At 39.1% G+C, this 17,749-nt stretch overlaps 1 protein-coding gene across 12 annotated transcripts in view; it reads right to left on the bottom strand.

Annotated features, from left to right (window-relative positions):
* The window catches only part of GOLGB1 (golgin B1), a 103,494-nt gene extending 90,264 nt beyond the window's left edge, over nucleotides 1–13,230 (bottom strand). For 7 of the 12 annotated variants that reach the window (XM_017676562.3, XM_017676572.3, XM_017676592.3 and 4 more), the window contains exon 1: nucleotides 13,084–13,228. The gene's annotated coding sequence lies outside the window, so the exon portion shown is untranslated. Of the gene's footprint in view, nucleotides 1–12,480; nucleotides 12,823–13,083 lie in introns of all 12 variants that reach the window. The other 5 variants (XR_005059909.2, XR_005059910.2, XM_073231558.1 and 2 more) reach the window with 4 other exon arrangements.
* Between the last annotated feature and the right edge of the window lie 4,519 nt (nucleotides 13,231–17,749).

The raw sequence follows: 17,749 nt of genomic DNA, 5'->3' as shown, positions 1-17,749 counted from the left end.
AGCAGGAACCAAGCCCTTCCAACCCCAGCTCACTGGCAGGAGGAAGAGAAATGGAGCCAGGAGGGAGTAGAGGCCTAGGACTGCTGAACACGGAGCCCTGGAGATCTGCTCTGGGAGTATGAACCTACATTGCATGGTGCTCTGAAAATTAGAGCAGCTGGAGAGCTAAGAGAGGCGGAATACCTGGAGAGACCGAGATTCCAGCCACATTTGGAAAATGGATCCACATCCAGTTGCTCTGTGACAAAAGAAAGGCAGGCAGTCTGAGAGACTTCCTAACAACGAGAGGGCTGCTAAAGGGCAAGGATTGCACAGAGCTTACTGCTCACGAGAAAGGACAGGTGGACAAAATTTTCAAGGCACACACTGCCCAGCAGGTTGAGAACTTTCAAGAGCTTCAGGTGCTCCATCCTCCTGGCTGGCTAAGCAGCTCCAAGGCCCCCCACTGTGATACACACCCTGCTACGCCTTCCTTCCCGCGAGCCTGTAGCACTTGGTTCGCAAACCAGCAGTCACAGCCCTGGTGTCAAACCAGACAGAGGGAATCCCCCTCTATGGCAGCTACAAACACAAAGCAGAGAGGCTTACACTTGTGTGCTTGGCCCACTGGTTCTGGATGTGGATAGGAATACCAGCCGAGAAGCAGGAAACAGCTCTTTCCTCCACCCAGGCATTAGTACCACTCCTATGCGGTGCCTGACATCATTCCAGGGGCTGAGCAGCTCCAAGCAGTAGAGCTTCTAAGCACTAGAGGATTCCACATACAATATGAAACATCAAAGGAACCTGGTTAAAACAAAAATCTACAGACACCAGAAAAAGGATCAAGTAAAACTTAACTCATCAATCTTCCTGAAAGAGATTTCAAAATAAAAATCATAAACATGCTCATGGAGGTACAGAAAAATATTCAAAAACTCAGGGAAGAATTTCAGATGAAGAGTCAATCATAATGGAATACAGTATCAGAAATGAAACATACAATGGAGGGATTTAAAAGCAGATTAGATACAGTAGAGGAGATGGTAAATGGAATAGAAATTAGAGAAGTGGAATACAAAGAAGCTGAGGCACAGAGAGAAAAAAGGATCTCTAGGAATGAAAGAATGTTGAGTGAACAGTGCAAACAATCTGAAAGGAACAATATTCGCATTATAGGGGTACCAGAAGAACAAGAGAGAGAAAAATGGATAGAGAGTGTCTTAAAGGAGGTAATTGCTGAAAACTTGAAAACTTCCCCAATCTGGAGAAGGACACAAGTCTCTCAGGACATGGAGGTGCACAGATCTCCCAACACAAGGGACCCAAGGAAGACAACACCAAGACATATAACAATTAAAATGGCAAAGATCAAGGATAAGGAGCAAATATTAAATACAGCCAAAGAGAGAAAAAAGATCACCAACAAAGGAAAACCCATCAGGGTATCATCAGATTTCTCAACAGAAACCTTAGAGGCCAGAAGGGAGTGGCATGATATACTTAATGCAATGAAGCAGAAGGGCCTCAAACCAAGAATACTCTACTCGGAAAGATTACCATTTAAATTTGAAGGAGGGATTACACAATTCCTAGATAAGCAAAAACTGAGAGAATTTACCTCCCACAAATAATCTCTACAGTATATTTTGGAGGTACTGCTATAGATGGAAGTGTTCCTAAGACTAAATAGCTGTCACCAGAGGAAATAAAGCCACGGTAAAGAAAGTAGAATTAATTACTAAGCAGATGCAAAATCAAACCAGTTACCCACAAAGTCGGTCAAGGGGCGGACAAAGAGTACATAATACCTAATATGTAAAGACTGGAGGAAGAAGAAAAATAATGAAAAAAAAATCTTTAGATTGTATTTACAACAGCATACTAAGTGAGATAAGTTAGACTCTTAGATAGTAAGGAAGTTACCCTTGAACTTTTGGTAACCATGAATCTAAAGCCTGCAATGGCAATAAGTACATACATATCAATAATCACCCTAAATGTAAATGGACTGAATGCATCAATCAAAAGACACAGAGTTACTGAATGCATAAAAAAAACAAGACTTATGTATATGCTGCCTACAAGGGACTCACTTCAAACCCAAAGGCATACACAGACTAAAAGTAAAGGGATGGAAAAAAATATTTCATGCAACTAATAGGGAGAAAAAAGCAGGAGTTGCAGTACTTGTATCATACAAAATAGACTTCAAAACTGAGAAAAATCACGAGACAAAGAAGGACATTACATAATGAGAAAGGGGTCAATCCAACAAGAGGATGTAATCATTATAAATATCTATGGACCCAACACAGGAGCACCTACATATGTGAAACAAATACTAACTGAATTAAAAGGGGAAATAGAATGCAATGCATTCATTTTAAGAGACTTCAACACACCACTCACTCCAAAGGACAGATCAACCAGACAGAAAATAAGTAAGGACACAGAGGCACTGAACAATGGACATCTACAGAACACTCCACTCAAAAGCAGCAGGATAAACATTCTTCTCAAGTGCACATGGAACATTTTCAAGATTATATCATATACTAGGCCACAAAAAGAGCTTTAGTAAATTCAAAAAGATTAAAATTGTACCAACCAGCTTCTCAGACCACAAAGGTATGAAACTAGAAATAAATTACACAAAGAAAATGAAAAAGCCCACAAATACATGGAGGCTTAACAACATACTCCAAAATAACCAATGGATCAATGACCAAATAAAAACAGAGATCAAGCAATATATGGAGACAAATGACAACAATAATTTAACACTGCAAAATCTGTGGGACACAACGAAGGCTGTGCTATGAGGGAAGTATATTGCAATACAGGCCTACCTCAGGAAAGAAGAACAATCCCATATGAATAGCCTGAACTCACAATTAATGAAACTAGAAAAAGAGAAACAAATGAGGCCCAAAGTCAGTAGGAAGAGGGACGTAATAAAGATTAGAGCAGAAACAAAAAAAATTGAGAAGAATAAAAAAATAGAATGAATCGATGAAAGCAAGAGCTGGTTCTTTCAGAAAATAAACAAAATAGATAAACCTCTAGCAAGATTTATCAAGAAAAAAAGGGTGTCTAGACACATAAACAGAATCAGAAATGATAAAGGAAAAATCACCATGGACATCACAGAAATACAAAGAATTATGAGAGAATATGATGAAAAATTATATGCTAACAAATTAGATAATCTAGAAAAAATGGACAATGTTCTAGAAAAATAAAACCTTCAAGCCTGTACCAGGAGGAAACAGAAAATATGATCAAAACAATTACCAGTAACAAAATTGAATAGGTAATCAAAAAACTACCTAAGAACAAACCGCCTAGATCAGATGGCTTCACCGCTGAATTTTATCAAACATTTAGTGAAGACCTAATACCTTTCCTCCTTAAAGTTTTCAACAAAGTAGAAGAGGAAGGAATACTTCCAAACTCATTCTATGAGGCCAGCATCACTCTAATACCAAAACCAGGCAAAGACACCACAAAAAAAGAAAATTACAGACCAATATCCTGGCTGAACATAGATGCAAAAATACTCAACAAAATTTTAGCAAAGAGAATTCAAAAATACATTAAAAAGATCATCCATCGTGATCAAGTTGGATTTATTCCAGGGATGCAAGGATGGCACAACATTTGAAAATCCATCATCATCATCCACCACATAAACAAAAAGAAGGACAAAAACCACATGATCATTTCCATAGATGCTGAAAAAGCATTCAGCAAAATACAATATTCATTCATGATAAAAACTCTCAACAAAATGGGTATAGAGGGCAAGTACCTCAACATAATAAAGGCCATATATGACAAACTCACAGCCAATATAATACTTAACAGTGAGAAGCTGAAAGCTTTTTCTCTAAGATTGGGAACAAGACAAAGATGCCCACTCTCCCTGTACAACATAGTACTGGAGGTCTTAGTCATGGCAATCAGACAACACAAAGAAATAAAAGGCATCCAGATTGGTAAGGAAGAAGTCAAACTGTCACTGTTTGCAGATGACATGATATTGTACATAAAAAACACTAAAGAATTCACTCCCAAACTACTGGAACTAATATCTGAATTCAGCAATTTTGCAGGATACAAAATTAATACAGAAATCTGTTGCATTCCTATACACTAACGATGAACTAGCAGAGAGAGAAATCAGGAAAACAATTCCATTCACAACTGCATCAAAAAGAATAAAATACCTAGGAATAAACCTAACCAAGGAAGTAAAAGACCTATACCCTGAAAACTACAAGACACTCATGAGAGAAATTAAAGAAGATACCAATAAATGGAAATACATCCTGTGCTCATGGATAGGAAGAATTACATTGTTAAAATGGCCATCCTGCCTAAAATCATCTACACATTCAATGTAAGCCCTATCAAAAGACTAACAGCATTCTCAACAAACAAGAACAAATAGTTCTAAAATTCATATGGAACCACAAAAGACCCAGAATAGCCAAAGCAATCCTGAGAAGGAAGAATAAAGCTGGGAGGATTATGCTCTCTGACTTCAAGCTCTACTACAAAGTCTCAGTAATCAAGAAAATTTAGTACTGGCACAAGAATAGACGCATAGACCAATGGAACAGACTAGAGAACCCAGAAAAAAACCCAAGCATATATGGTCAATTAATATATGATAAAGGAGCCATGGACATACAATGGGAAAATGAAAGCCTCTTCAACAACTGGTGTTGGCAAAACTGGACAGCTACATGCAAGAGAATGAACTGGCTTACTGTCCAAGCCCATACACAAAAGTAAACTCAAAATGGATCAAAGACCTGAATGTAAGTCATGAAACCATAAAATTCTTAGAAGAAAACATAGGCAAAAATCTCCTGAAAATAAACATGAGCAACCTCTTCCTGAACGCATCTCCTCAGGCAAGGGAAACAAAAGCAAAAATGAACACATGGGACTACGTTAAACTAAACAGCTTCTGTACAGCAAAGGATACCTTAAGCAGAACAAAAAGGCATCCTACAGTATGGGAGAATATATTTGTAAATGACTTATCTGGCAAGGGGTTAACATAAAAAATACATAAAGAACTCACATGCCTCAACAACCAAAAAGCAAATAACCCAATTAGAAAATGGGCGGAGGATATGAACAGACAATTCTCCAAAGAAGAAATTCAGATGGCCAACAGGCACATGAAAAGATGCTCACATCCCTAATTATCAGGGAAATGCAAATAAAAACCACAATGAGTTATCACCTCACACCAGTTAGGATGGCGAGTATAAAAAGACTAAGAACAACAAATGCTCATGAGGATGCGGATAACAGGGAACTCTCCTACACTGCTGGTGGGAATGTAAGCTAGTTCACCCATTGTGGAAGGCAATATGGAGGTTCCTCAAAAAACTAAAAATAGAAATACCATTTGACCCGGGGAATTCCACTCCTAGGAATTTATCTAAAGAATACAAGTTTTCAGATTCAAAAAGACAAAGGCAATCCTATGTTTACTGCTGCACTATTTACAACAGCCAAGATATGAAAGCAACCTAAGTGTCCATCAGTAGATGAATGGATAAAGAAGATATAGTACATACACACAATGGAATACTATGCATGGATGGAGCTGGAGGGTATTATGCTCGGTGAAATAAGCCAGGCAGAGAAAGACAAGTACCAAATGATTTCCCCCATTTGTGAAGTATAACAATGAAGCATAACTGAAGGAAAAAACAGCAGTAGACTCACAAACTCCAAGAAGGGACTAGTGGTTACCAAAGAGGAGGGTGGGGGAGGGTGGGTATGGAAGGAGGGAGAAGGGGATTGAGGGGTATCCTGACTAGTACACATGATGTGGGTAGGATAGTGAGGAAGACAGTGTAGCACAGAGAAGACAAGTAGTGAGTCTGTGGCATCTTACTACACTGATGGACAATAACTGCAATGAGGTATGGGGGAGGACTAGGTAATGGGTGAATGTAGTAACCACATTGTTTTTCATGTGAAACCTTCATAAGAATGTATATCAATAATACCTTAATAAAAAATTGTATAAAATAAATTATAAATACTTAACCAAAAAAAAAACATTGAATTTGAATTGGAAATATCAATATATACTTACAAAGTATTTTACCTTAGTACATATATTTTCCTAGCTCTGTTCACTGTAAAGGCTCAAAAGCAATGACAAACTAAGAAGCAATGAACTTCTCTAGTGCCTAGATTGGCCTTGAAATACCATTTCCCATTAAAAATTTTTTTTCTTAAATAGGAAGGCTTCTTAGAGAAATGGCTGATTCCAGTTCTGACATAGGAAATGTACAAAATAAAACTGAAACTTCTTGACATATAAAATAGCAGGAGTTACCAAAGACTGGTCATGTCAAAAGGACCTAGGAGCCCAAGCTAAAGGAACAAGTGACTTTCTAATAAGAACATGAATTGCAATGGATTGAAACCCACCAAAAATATTTAAAGCCACAAATTCATAATAATAATAATAATAATAATAAACTAGCCATCATTTGAACTATCTATCTAGAAAGCTAGGTAAGTACAGGACTTATCTTGCCTTTTCTATCTGAACTTTACCATTCAGGAAGCAAATAGTAGATAAGGGGATGCACTTCCTTATAAAATTATTCCAGCCAAGAAATGGAAGCAACCTAATTGTCCATCAGTAGATGAATGGATAAAGAAGATGTGGTACATATACACAATGGAATATTATTCAGCCATAAGAAGAAAACAAGTCCTATCATTTGCAACAACATGGATGGAGCTAGAGGGTATTATGCTCAGTGAAATATGCCAGGCAGAGAAAGACAAGTATCAAATGATTTCACTCATATGTGGAGTATAAGAACAAAGAAAAACTGAAGGAACAAAACAGCAGCAGAATCACAGGACCCAAGAAGGGACTAACAGTTACCAAAGAGAAAGGAACTGGGAAGGATGGGTGGGAAGGGAGGGATAAGGGTGGGGAAAAAGAAGGGGGCATTACAGTTAGCATGTATAATGTTGGGGGGGGCATGGGGAGGGCTGTGCAACACAGAGAAGACAAGTAGTGATTCTACAGCATCTTACTACGCTGATGGACAGTGACTGTAATGGAGTGTGTGGGGGGGACTTGGTGAAGGGGGAGCCTAGTAAACATAATGTTCTTCATGTAATTGTAGATTAATGATAACAAAATTAAAAACAAATTATTCCAACTAAGAAATGAAAACAAAATGGTAGAATTGGAATATCTAAAATTTGGCAATTTCTAATGAATTCATGAATGGAGACATTAAGCATCAACAGCCAATGGAAATCAAAAAGAGCAAAAACCAGACATTACATATCTCCTGAAGAAAGAATATACCACCTCCTACAGTCTTGCCAAAGGTACTGCACCTCAGTCTGGTTCTAGAAGCATCTGGATCCAGCTGCCAATTTGCAGGAAATGCAAAGCACAGAGGAATATGCTAAACTGCCCCGTGAAAACAAAATTCCTAGAGGGTGGAAAACCCCACAAGTCAAAAGGCCTAAGTTCTTCAAAGAAAATGCAAGGAAAAGACTTAAAAGACATAGGAAGTTTAAAAGGAGGTGAGGGGATTTATATTTGGGTAATAGAACCATAAAGAAATCAGAAGTAAGTGATTACTTGGAAAGGAAGGAGAGGGCTTTGATTGGGTTGGGGCCCCTGGAGGGATATCTTAGATAACTGGCAAAGTAATATTTATTGATCCAGTAGTTATGACAAGAATGTTCACCTTATAACTCATCAAGCTATACATTTTTGGTGTATTTTTTTGTACTTGAATTTTACTTAACAATAAAATTTTTTTAATCAATTAACAGCTAGAACCATTCATAAAGGAGTGTCTTGACTTACCCCTGGCTTTGTCACATGACTGACCTATATAATACACCTCACTGACTGGTCATTTTACATCACTTTCACTTCAGATTCCCCAACCGACTCTCAACCCACTTCTATCATAGTCCTGCTGTTCGGACCCACACTTTCTGCTCCAAGTCACTTGGATCCCACTGCTACTGCTACCAGATTCAGGACTAAACAGAAAAGTACTGAGATTTCAGACACTGTGACAATGTTCTCAACCATGTTTAAACCATATGCCCTTTAAAATGTGAAACTCAAGTGTGCACAAACATATGCACACACATACACACACTAGGTGGTATGCTCTAGATCGTTTGTAAATCACCATTAGCTAAGATTGTGACGGACATGTAATTTCTATTGCAAACTTTTTTCCCAAACATAAAATTTAAATCCTGAATGTTTTTTCAAACAAAAACTAACACTAACCCCCACCTGCATCCACCACTATCACACATGACATTCTGATTCATCCTAAGAGGGTATGTCTCCATCAGCAACCTACTGAAAATTAATGTATCTGAAGGACACATTCAAATGGACATAGGATAATCGTAATGGCAATGGTAACAGTTATTGAGCAGTATGTACCAGACACTATGTACATTTCTCTCTAATCCCTATAAAATCTGCAAGGTAGGTATTATCATCATTCGCATTTCATGAATGAGGAAAACTAACACTCAGAGAAAGTAAGATATGTCAAAGTCCCTCAGCTAAACAAGCATTACTGAATAAGATAAAAAGTTCTTTAAATGGAAAATGGGTGAGTTTTCTCATGTAACTGTTTAAAAATGTGTATGTTTAAGGAAAGGAATGATCAGTATCAGGGATACACCATACCAAGCCAAAGTAAAAGGAGCTTCTTATAGATGGAATCAATAATCTGAGAGGTTTATGAGAGAGTAGATGGCACGGTGGAAAGAGCACAGCGAGTAACTGAGCTTTCAGTTCTGGTTCCAGCACAAAGATACTGTGTTATGCTGGAAACTTTACAATTTTTTCATCTTAAAATGAAGAAGACTGAGAAGGAGCATTCTAATGCCCACTATTATGACTCCATTATTCAAGAATGATATCTATAGCTGTTGACACGAAAGGAATAATATGGAAATGTAAGTGAGAAGGGCATCTCAGGCACAGTTAAGTGCTTTAGGTAGCTCAAAGGTTGGGAACTCGAGGGCAAGAGAGCCACCAAGTACCCATGCTTAAGCTAGATGCAGAAAGATGGATCTCCCCCTCTGTTAGGTTCACTGTAGGACAGAAATGGGCAAATGCACATAGAAGACTTAGTAAAGGGGAAAATATTCATGCTCACAGTAATAGATTCATATAAGGAATAGGTGTGACTGTTGGACAAACAATGCTTTTGCTATTGTTTTAAAAAGCACCAGAATCATGAGTAACAACTTGGGAAAAAGAAAAAAAGAGCTTCATGCCAACATCATGCTTCAATAAAACACTTAGGCAAATAAAACCACCCCTCAAATTCAATGCTGGCCACACCCTTCACAAACCCAGTCACAGGACTCTGTATTCTGAAGTGGCATTGAGAATACAATTAAGTCTTACTTTCTTGCAGTTGTCACTGCTATAAATAATTATTTTCAAAATACCTACTTAGTGTATAGCACAATGCAAAGAGCCACAAAAAAAACACAAAGATAAGGCATGTCCCTAATCATAGATAACTTAGTACAAAATACATAGGAAAATAAAGTAATTAAAGATAGTGCATGCCTGTATGTACATCTACTTGCTTTGGAATTTAAATCACATTTTCCCACAAAAACAACAATGCAGAAAATAGTGAGCTTTCCCAGTCACCCATCAAACATCTTTAATGCCTATCTGGTTGACCCTCAGTAGTTTTCCTTAATTCCTTAATTTCAAAGTGATTCTCAACCAGTTTGAGGAGCTAATGGGAAATGGTGCTACATGGCCAAGAAAGGGCAAATGGAGTATTATGATATAATTTCACAATTAGAAAAGAAAAAATATTTTTCATGATACAAAATTTACGAATTTCACTTAACAAATGAAATAATGATATACTTAGAAATGGTAGCTATTATTTACATAACAGTATTATATACTAAGTATTGCTCCAATTCCTTTACATATAAAAACTTATTTATTCTCATTATTTTACTCATTTATTATTAAGACAACCCCAAGGTGGAGGTATCCCCAGTTTTAAGGTGAGTAAACTAAGGCATAGGGAGATTAAGTAATTGACCAGTAACAGAGTTCAACAAAGCTTCTTGGCTGGAGTGAATACACAAAAGATAATCTATTTTCTGTGTGATTTCATCACCCAATACTCTTCACTGGGGCTGAAAACAGGGCTGAAGACATGAGGGCACCAATATATGTGTTTATAGTTCTATAAGCACCTTTTTTTCAGTAGTAAATAGACTACAGTGCAATGACTCAAAGTAGTATAGCCCAAAGAATTCCATATTGTTTATACCACAGACAGGCTCACACAAGAACACAAGGACTTATGTATATGGAGGTTCACTACAACAGTGTTTGTGATGGCTAATAAGTGAAAATCTGATGTCCATCAACAGAGGATGTTAGACAAATAAATTGTGATATTTCTACAAGGGGATGCTATATAGTCTTTTAAAAGAATGAGGCAATTTTATCCTTATGGATATGTAAAAATACCTAATACATAGTATTAAGTGGCAAAAGAAACGTGTAGAATAGCATGTGTATTATGATTACACTTGTGGGAGAGAAAAAGGAGGGGGATATATATTACATATATATATGTGCTTGAATATGATCAAAAAGTTTCTTAAGAATAAAAGAATAAGCATTTACTTCTGAGAAGTAAGGAAGGGAGAAAAAGCTCAGCAGATAGAAGAGAGATTTTTGTTTTTATATTACATCCTTTTGTATTGCATTTGATTATACCAAAAGCACATGTTGCTGATTTTAAAATAGCTTAATTAAAAAAAGATAATTATAGAGCCTAACCTCCTTTTTATATAGTGGTTCCTAACAATAGATGGATACGTAATGATTAGTGGTGAGATTTATCCCAAATAATTTATTTCCAATAGTAGTTAACCTAGGGAAGTTTATGAATGATTATTGTTATAAACAAGAGTATATTCAACATCCCTTTAATTAACTCACCAGTGCAAAGGGGAAAAAAAGAGGGAGGGGGTTTAAAGTCAAGTATGGGAAAAAAGAATTCTCTCCTAAAGATAATAATTTTAGAAAGTCTAGATCCCAGAATAGTGAAAGTCCAAAACAAAACAAAAAGAATAGAGGTGTGCCAGTCTAAAAGTCCTCAGAGATGCAAACAGCCTTCCTGAAAAATCAGTAAACACTTTTATGGGGTCTCCAAATTGGGGAGTGTCTTGAGGAGTAGGCAAGAATTTTTTTTTCACCCTTTTAAATATGGTTTTGTGTATTTTGCAATACAGGATACCTCGTTTTATTGTGCATCACTTTATTGTGCTTTGCAGATTCTGTGTTTTTTTGCAAACTGAATGTGGCAATCTTTCATCAAGCAAGTCTACTGGCACCATGTTTCCAACAGCATTTGCTAACTTCATTTCTCTATGTCACATTTTGGTAATTCTCGCATTATTTCAAACATTTTCATTATTATTATATTTGTTATGATGACATCAGTGATGACAACTCACTGAAAGCTCCAATGATGGTTAGCTTTTTTAAGCAATAAGTACTTTTTAATTAAGGTATGTATTTTTTTTCAGACACAGTCCGTTACCTGTGCAATACCTGTGCAATAGACTACAGTATAGGGTAAACTGTCATATACACTAGGAAACCAAAAAATTCATTTGACTCACTTTACTGCAGTATTTGCTTCATTGCAGTGGTCTGGAACTGAACTTGTAATATCTCCAAGGCTTGCCTGTATTTATAGTGCTATTCATGCACTATCCATAATTAAACAGACAATATTTGGAAGATACCTGCTCAAAAATGTTTTACTAATAGGGTGTGCAAAAACTGTTTGGAAACTATTGGCGTAGTTAATTCAAATTTAATACAGTGAAAAGGAAAGCACTAAATGGCCAGTCTATGGTTAAAGGATGAAAGTAAAAGCTGTGGAACAGTCACTGTACAATGTCTGCAGTTTTTTAGTTCTCTCCAACTTTTTCCTATACTTAGTTCATGACCAAATCCTGCCATTTCCCAACAGCATATTTCCTGATTTTGACCATTCATAATCATTTTGTCCATCAAAATTCAATTACTTTCTAGAAAGCCCTCCAGCCTTTCATAAGTTCTCCACTGTCATCTTGCACAGAAAACAAGGATCTTTAAAAGCTTGGAAGGCTTCCAACTGCCTCCAAATATAAAAGTACTTATCCAATAGTTTTAAATCTCTCTGTCCCACTCTCAAACTGTCCCCTCCCCATCAACCAACTGTAACTCTTTAAATAAGTCAGACAAATATATTCCTCATTTGTCAAGGGGCTCATCCTCTCCTTCACACTCCTACATACCACTCCCGATATGAATAAACATTCTCCACTTCATCAAATCAATTTATTTTTTCTCCAGAACTGTCTTTACGGTTCCCTTTCCTTTAATAGCCTGCCCACCTCTGATTCCTGGGATTTCAGTGTCGATGAGATCTTAGAGCATACTACTCTCTGAATCGCTCCAGCAAATCATTAGCAGGATTTGACAGGCCCTCTTTGGCGTTATTGTCTCCAATGCTTCTGTGATCTCCGCCCTCAAGACCTTTTTGATTTGTTTGGGTCCCGCCTCTCCTTCCGGACACTTAAGTTTGTTTAAGGCCTGAGCGCAAGGGCCCGGCAGGTTCTCTCGGACGTCAGCTGCTGCGTACCCGGGCCGGCCTAGGCAGGCTACTCAGGGAACATCGCCGAGCAGACAGGACTGACCCAAGAGGGTTTCTCCGTCGCTCCAGGAGGACAAACGCACTGGGGAGGGGACAGAGCGCGCACTTGTGTCCGGGGACCGCGCAGGGAGACCCCAGAGCCCTCCGGTGGGGCCAGCTGGCGTCTGAGCGACTATAAGTAGGCCTGGTAGGTGAAGGGAGGCGGGTGATGGGACTGAATCTGGGAGAGGAAAGGCAGGGAGGGGACCCGAGTGTGGCTGCTTCGGCAGCCCCCGGGGCCCCTGTGGCGGGCGTGACTGTTAAAGGACTCGAGGGGAGGACGTGGGGAGCTTCCCTCACTCACCTGGAAGAGGCTGCCGCCGGAGGTTCCAGCTGCCCCCTTCCCAAATTTAAGCCACGTCAGCTCGGGAATCCAGTACGCGACACCTACCACCGCCGCGCCCCGCCAAGGGACTCAACCACTCGCAGTTGGGAAGGAAGATGGGATTAGGACCTGGACCAATCAGGGCTACCGGCAGAGTGTAACCAGGGAAACCAGGCACGCCTTGTTTGTAACTAACCCATCGACAAGGACGGAAACCAATCAGCGTCAGGAAATGCTCCGCTTCCTCAAAGAAACAGCCAATGGACTCTAAAGAGTGGGAGCAAGTGTTCCGGAAGGAGATCTGAGGAAGAGCCGGAAATGCCCGGAGGGCTGGCGTCTTGAGAAAGGTCAGGTGTTTCAAGTGTAAAGAGGTGAGGCCGGTGTTCTCCAACAACGCTGCGTTGGCGGTGACTGACCCAGACCACAGCTTGTGCGTTTGGGGAGACCCAGTGCTGCGAGCAGTGGCTGCCATTAGGATTGTTGAATGAGCTGTGGGAATGGATGGGCATATGGGTTTTGTTATTAGAGTCATAAAATATATTTGAGCCGGAAAGTAGGTCGTCTAATATGACCGTTTTATTTTACTGATGAAAATAAGAACCATATTAAAGTGACTCCTCCAAATACAAATAGCGAATTAGTGATGGAACTCGGACTAGAACCTGGTGTCTGTATGAAAGAGGATCAGCGATGTCTCTGAGAACAAGAGCGAGAGAAATAATGAATGTAAGGAAAGTGCCTCTTGGGAAATGGTAGAGTTGGGCCTTAAGCAGAGGGTACGATTTGAAGGCTCAGGTCTGAAATGGAACGCTAAGAAATTACCGTAACAGTCACGGAAATCATGCACACTTCTTAAGCCCCTAAAGAAAGGGGAAAAAGCCAGCCAGCCCCCAATATTTCGGCACTCTCTTTTGAATAAGAATGTAAGTTTGACTTTATTGTGAGCCAGGCCCTCAGCTAACCCACAATATGCATCGTGACCCTGATATAATAAACTTTGAGGTTCAAACATAAGATCAATCAGGACTTTGCTGGCTCCCCACCAAAGCTGCAGTTCCATGCATGCACTATGGCCCTTCTCATTTTTTTTCCTGAGTGTTTTGCCATTTGCAGTTGCCCCTTGAACAAAGTGGTGGTGGCAAGGGTATGTTTGTCAGGGGTTCCAGGCGCACACACCCCCTCAAAAAACCGCATATAACTATTGAGTCCCCAAGAACTTTACTAAATAGCCTGCTGTTAACTGGAAGCCTTACCTGTAACAGTTAACACGTATTTGTATGTTGTATGTATTAAATACAAAAAATAAAGTAAGCTGGAGGTAAGAAAATGTTTTTTTCAAGTTGTTGCAAATCTACAAAATTTTTTCTGATATACTTATTGAAAAAAAATTCATGTGTAAAGGGGCCTGCACAGTTCAAACCCTGTGGTTCAAGGGTGAACTGTATATATATCATATATATACACATATATATATGTTTTTTAATTTCTGTCTCCTTACTACATTATTAGTTTCCAAAGTACAGGAATTTTTGTCTCTTTTGATCTCAGCTCTATCTCCAGGTCCAAGAACAGTATGCAGTAGGGCACTCAGTGTCTTTTGAATCCATAAAGTATGTAGGATTACCCCCATTTTACATGTGACAAAATAAGGCTTCAGAAGATTTAATTTTCCCAAGGTCACCTAGTGACCAGAGCCAGGATTTGAAGTACAAAAGTACCACACTAATACATGATGTGAATAAAAGGGGAAATTGCTAGGGGATGGGGGATGGGGTGAGTATATGAAACTGTATATTTGCTCAATTTTTGTCAAACCTAAAAAATATATATATATATATATAGTATGTGTATGTATGTGCACATAGCACCAAATTTGACTCAAAAAGGAAAAAACCTGACAGACCTTTACCATAGAGAACAAATTTAGAAGCTGTTAATTTCTCTTAGAAAAGTATTTTTTTCTGCCCAGTTTTACAGGAAAATGCTCTGGAGCTTTCAAGGGACAGATGCTCCCTGTTATATAATCTTAACAGGATGTAGAAGTAGATGGAATAATTCTCAGCTAACTTAATTCTCATATAAGTTAAAACTATCATAACTTAGTATGCCAAGCCTCTTTTTAATTTAATCATGATTACCTTTTTGTTACTACTACTCTTTCACCATATTTATACTAGTCAAAGGTATTGTTTACAAAATTAAAAGTACTAGAAGATGGGCTATTATCAAGGGAGTTTCATGGGGCCTTTGAAGACAGAGAGGCAAAGCTACGGTGGGCAATTGGTGGTTCCTTAGCAATCTGCTGAAACTAATAACCCAATTAGAGCCACAAAGCCAGGGCAGAACTTACAGAGCCCAGTGAGAACCAGGGTTAGAATATCTTCTGCAGGCTCTCCAAGAGCTTCTAGTTGAGGTCAGTGAGCAAGGGAATGTTGCTGAATACCAACTTAAACTGTTTACAGCTGAGACCAACAGCATCCACAGCTGAAACTGCTACCTGATGATGTGCAGACCTCTCATAAAGCTGTTCTCTCTGAATTATATTTAAATACAGTCATTAAATACAATCCCATTATCAGGATTCCCAAGGGTGAAGTAAGGTCTAAATTATGAGATTTTGAATCTGTATGAAAATCTGTGTACTTACTCTACTGAGTCCTTATTGATTATATTGCCCTACATCCGCAAAACTCCCAGAAGGATCCAGAGTGTACCAAACACCTCATACTCAAAGCCTAAGAAAAGATAATTTTTCTGAAACTCCCTGGCCCTAGCAGGTAGTGAGTCATGGGTGTCTCCTCTGGGAAGTATGGATATTGCTGTCCATACTTTGGTACCCATTTTTTTTATTAGGGCCTGACTGTCGAAGGCATCTATCTCATATGGGAACTGGTGTCCCACCTATGCTGAAGACAAAGGGACTGATGCCCTGTGAATTATTTGGGCTCTTTTCTGGTGTCCCAAGGAGGTCAATGTGACATGGGCTAGATTTCAGACCACTTGTCTTTATGTCACAATTGGTGGTCATCCTTCATACCAATTGAGTCCTGGAAACAGGCACCAGAGGAGGCTCTCTATGGGAATCAGGACTTTTGTTTTCCTGGCTTTTCTCTCGGGAATGTAGGCACTCCTGATGAGGTACTAGACCCATGGAAAGACTGAACTGGCTTTAGGAAAACAAACCAAGCTTGATGACTTTTGCTTTATCCTCTTATAATCCTTAAACTTTGGGATGTACAACAGCCCTTGATGTGTACTTTCCTGCCCACTCCAGGCTCTGGTCTCCACAGGTCCCTGTATATATATATACATATATATATATGTATATATATATATATGTATATATATATATATATGAGGATGGAATGGTATTCATATACCCTGTATACTCTCTGCCTTTGAAGATAGAAGAGATTGAGATTTGGGAGTTGTCTGTGGAGTTGCAGGTTCTTCCTCATATACCCTGTATACTCTCTGCCTTTGAAGATAGAAGAGATTGAGATTTGGGAGTTGTCTGTGGAGTTGCAGGTTCTTCCTTGGTTCCTGCTGGCCTAACTTTTGGATGGGGAGCAAGGATAGCAGGTTGGGTCTTGAAAGGGATTTAAGTGTGAAATGAGAAGATGGTTTTCTAGGCTTCTCAGAGACATCAGAGATGCCTGAGGGATGCAGAAGCTTGCTGATTTTTGCTCCTACCTTGATGTTAAGTCCCCAGTGATTGTCTTGCTGAGCATCCTCAAGCAGCACCAGTTTGCCCAAAGGTGGGCAAGGCTAGGCAGGAACTGTGGCACGTGGGAGAGCAGGAGAGCTGAAGAGGCTAAGCATCCCTATCTGGGGAATGGTAGGGGTTGTCTCCCAGCTCTGATCTGGCTGGGAGCTACTCCTATAACAGCTGAAGAGATCACTGCTAAAACTCCCACTGTATCTTCAGGGGCTGGATATACTAGAGCATTTTGACTCAAAGGCCCAGAATAGGCCAGGCTCTAGGTGACTTGATTGAGGTTTCTTTTAACTTTAAGAATCTTCCCCATAGAATCAGCAGGCTCTGGGTACTTCATGGAGCATGTGGAGCCAGACAGAAAAGCCGGTGCGGAATGCTCAGACAAGTGGGCTTGCTCTCAATGGGGAATGAAGCCATGGTATTTTTGTAGAGAAGAAGCAACATTGATGCCACATGAAGTTATATATCATTTCCACATGACTCATTGAGCATTTACCATATATCAGCAAGTTATATTGGGAGTAGTCAGAGACCACAAAAATGAGAAACCAAGTCAGAATGAGTTTTAATGTGGAGGGCTTAGACTTCTTTGGAGACTAAGCAACAAGTCAGAGTGCCCCTGCATCTTTATTAGATTACAGCAAGCAGTGAAACAATCATTGGTTAATAATTATTGAATGTACTTTCTCAATGAATCAACTAACCACAAACTAGATATGTTTTTTATATTCCTATTGTGTTAAGGCAAGTCATCTGGTTAGTGAGTTTCACAGCATGTTCCTTGTCTGGGTTTGCCACAGAAGGATCACAGGAACCGTTTGCAGCTCCTGTTCCACACTGTTCATAACTCACACCAGATTCCAGGAACTAACACTTTGTTCTTTATATTAGATTGGTTTCAGCTACTAATCAAACTTACACAGTAAA

This window comes from Manis javanica, chromosome 3 (genome assembly GCF_040802235.1).
Source record: "Manis javanica isolate MJ-LG chromosome 3, MJ_LKY, whole genome shotgun sequence".
NCBI lineage: Eukaryota > Metazoa > Chordata > Mammalia > Pholidota > Manidae > Manis > Manis javanica.
The sequence above is the reverse complement of the archived record's forward strand: the minus strand, read 5'-3'. Positions and strand labels throughout refer to the sequence as shown.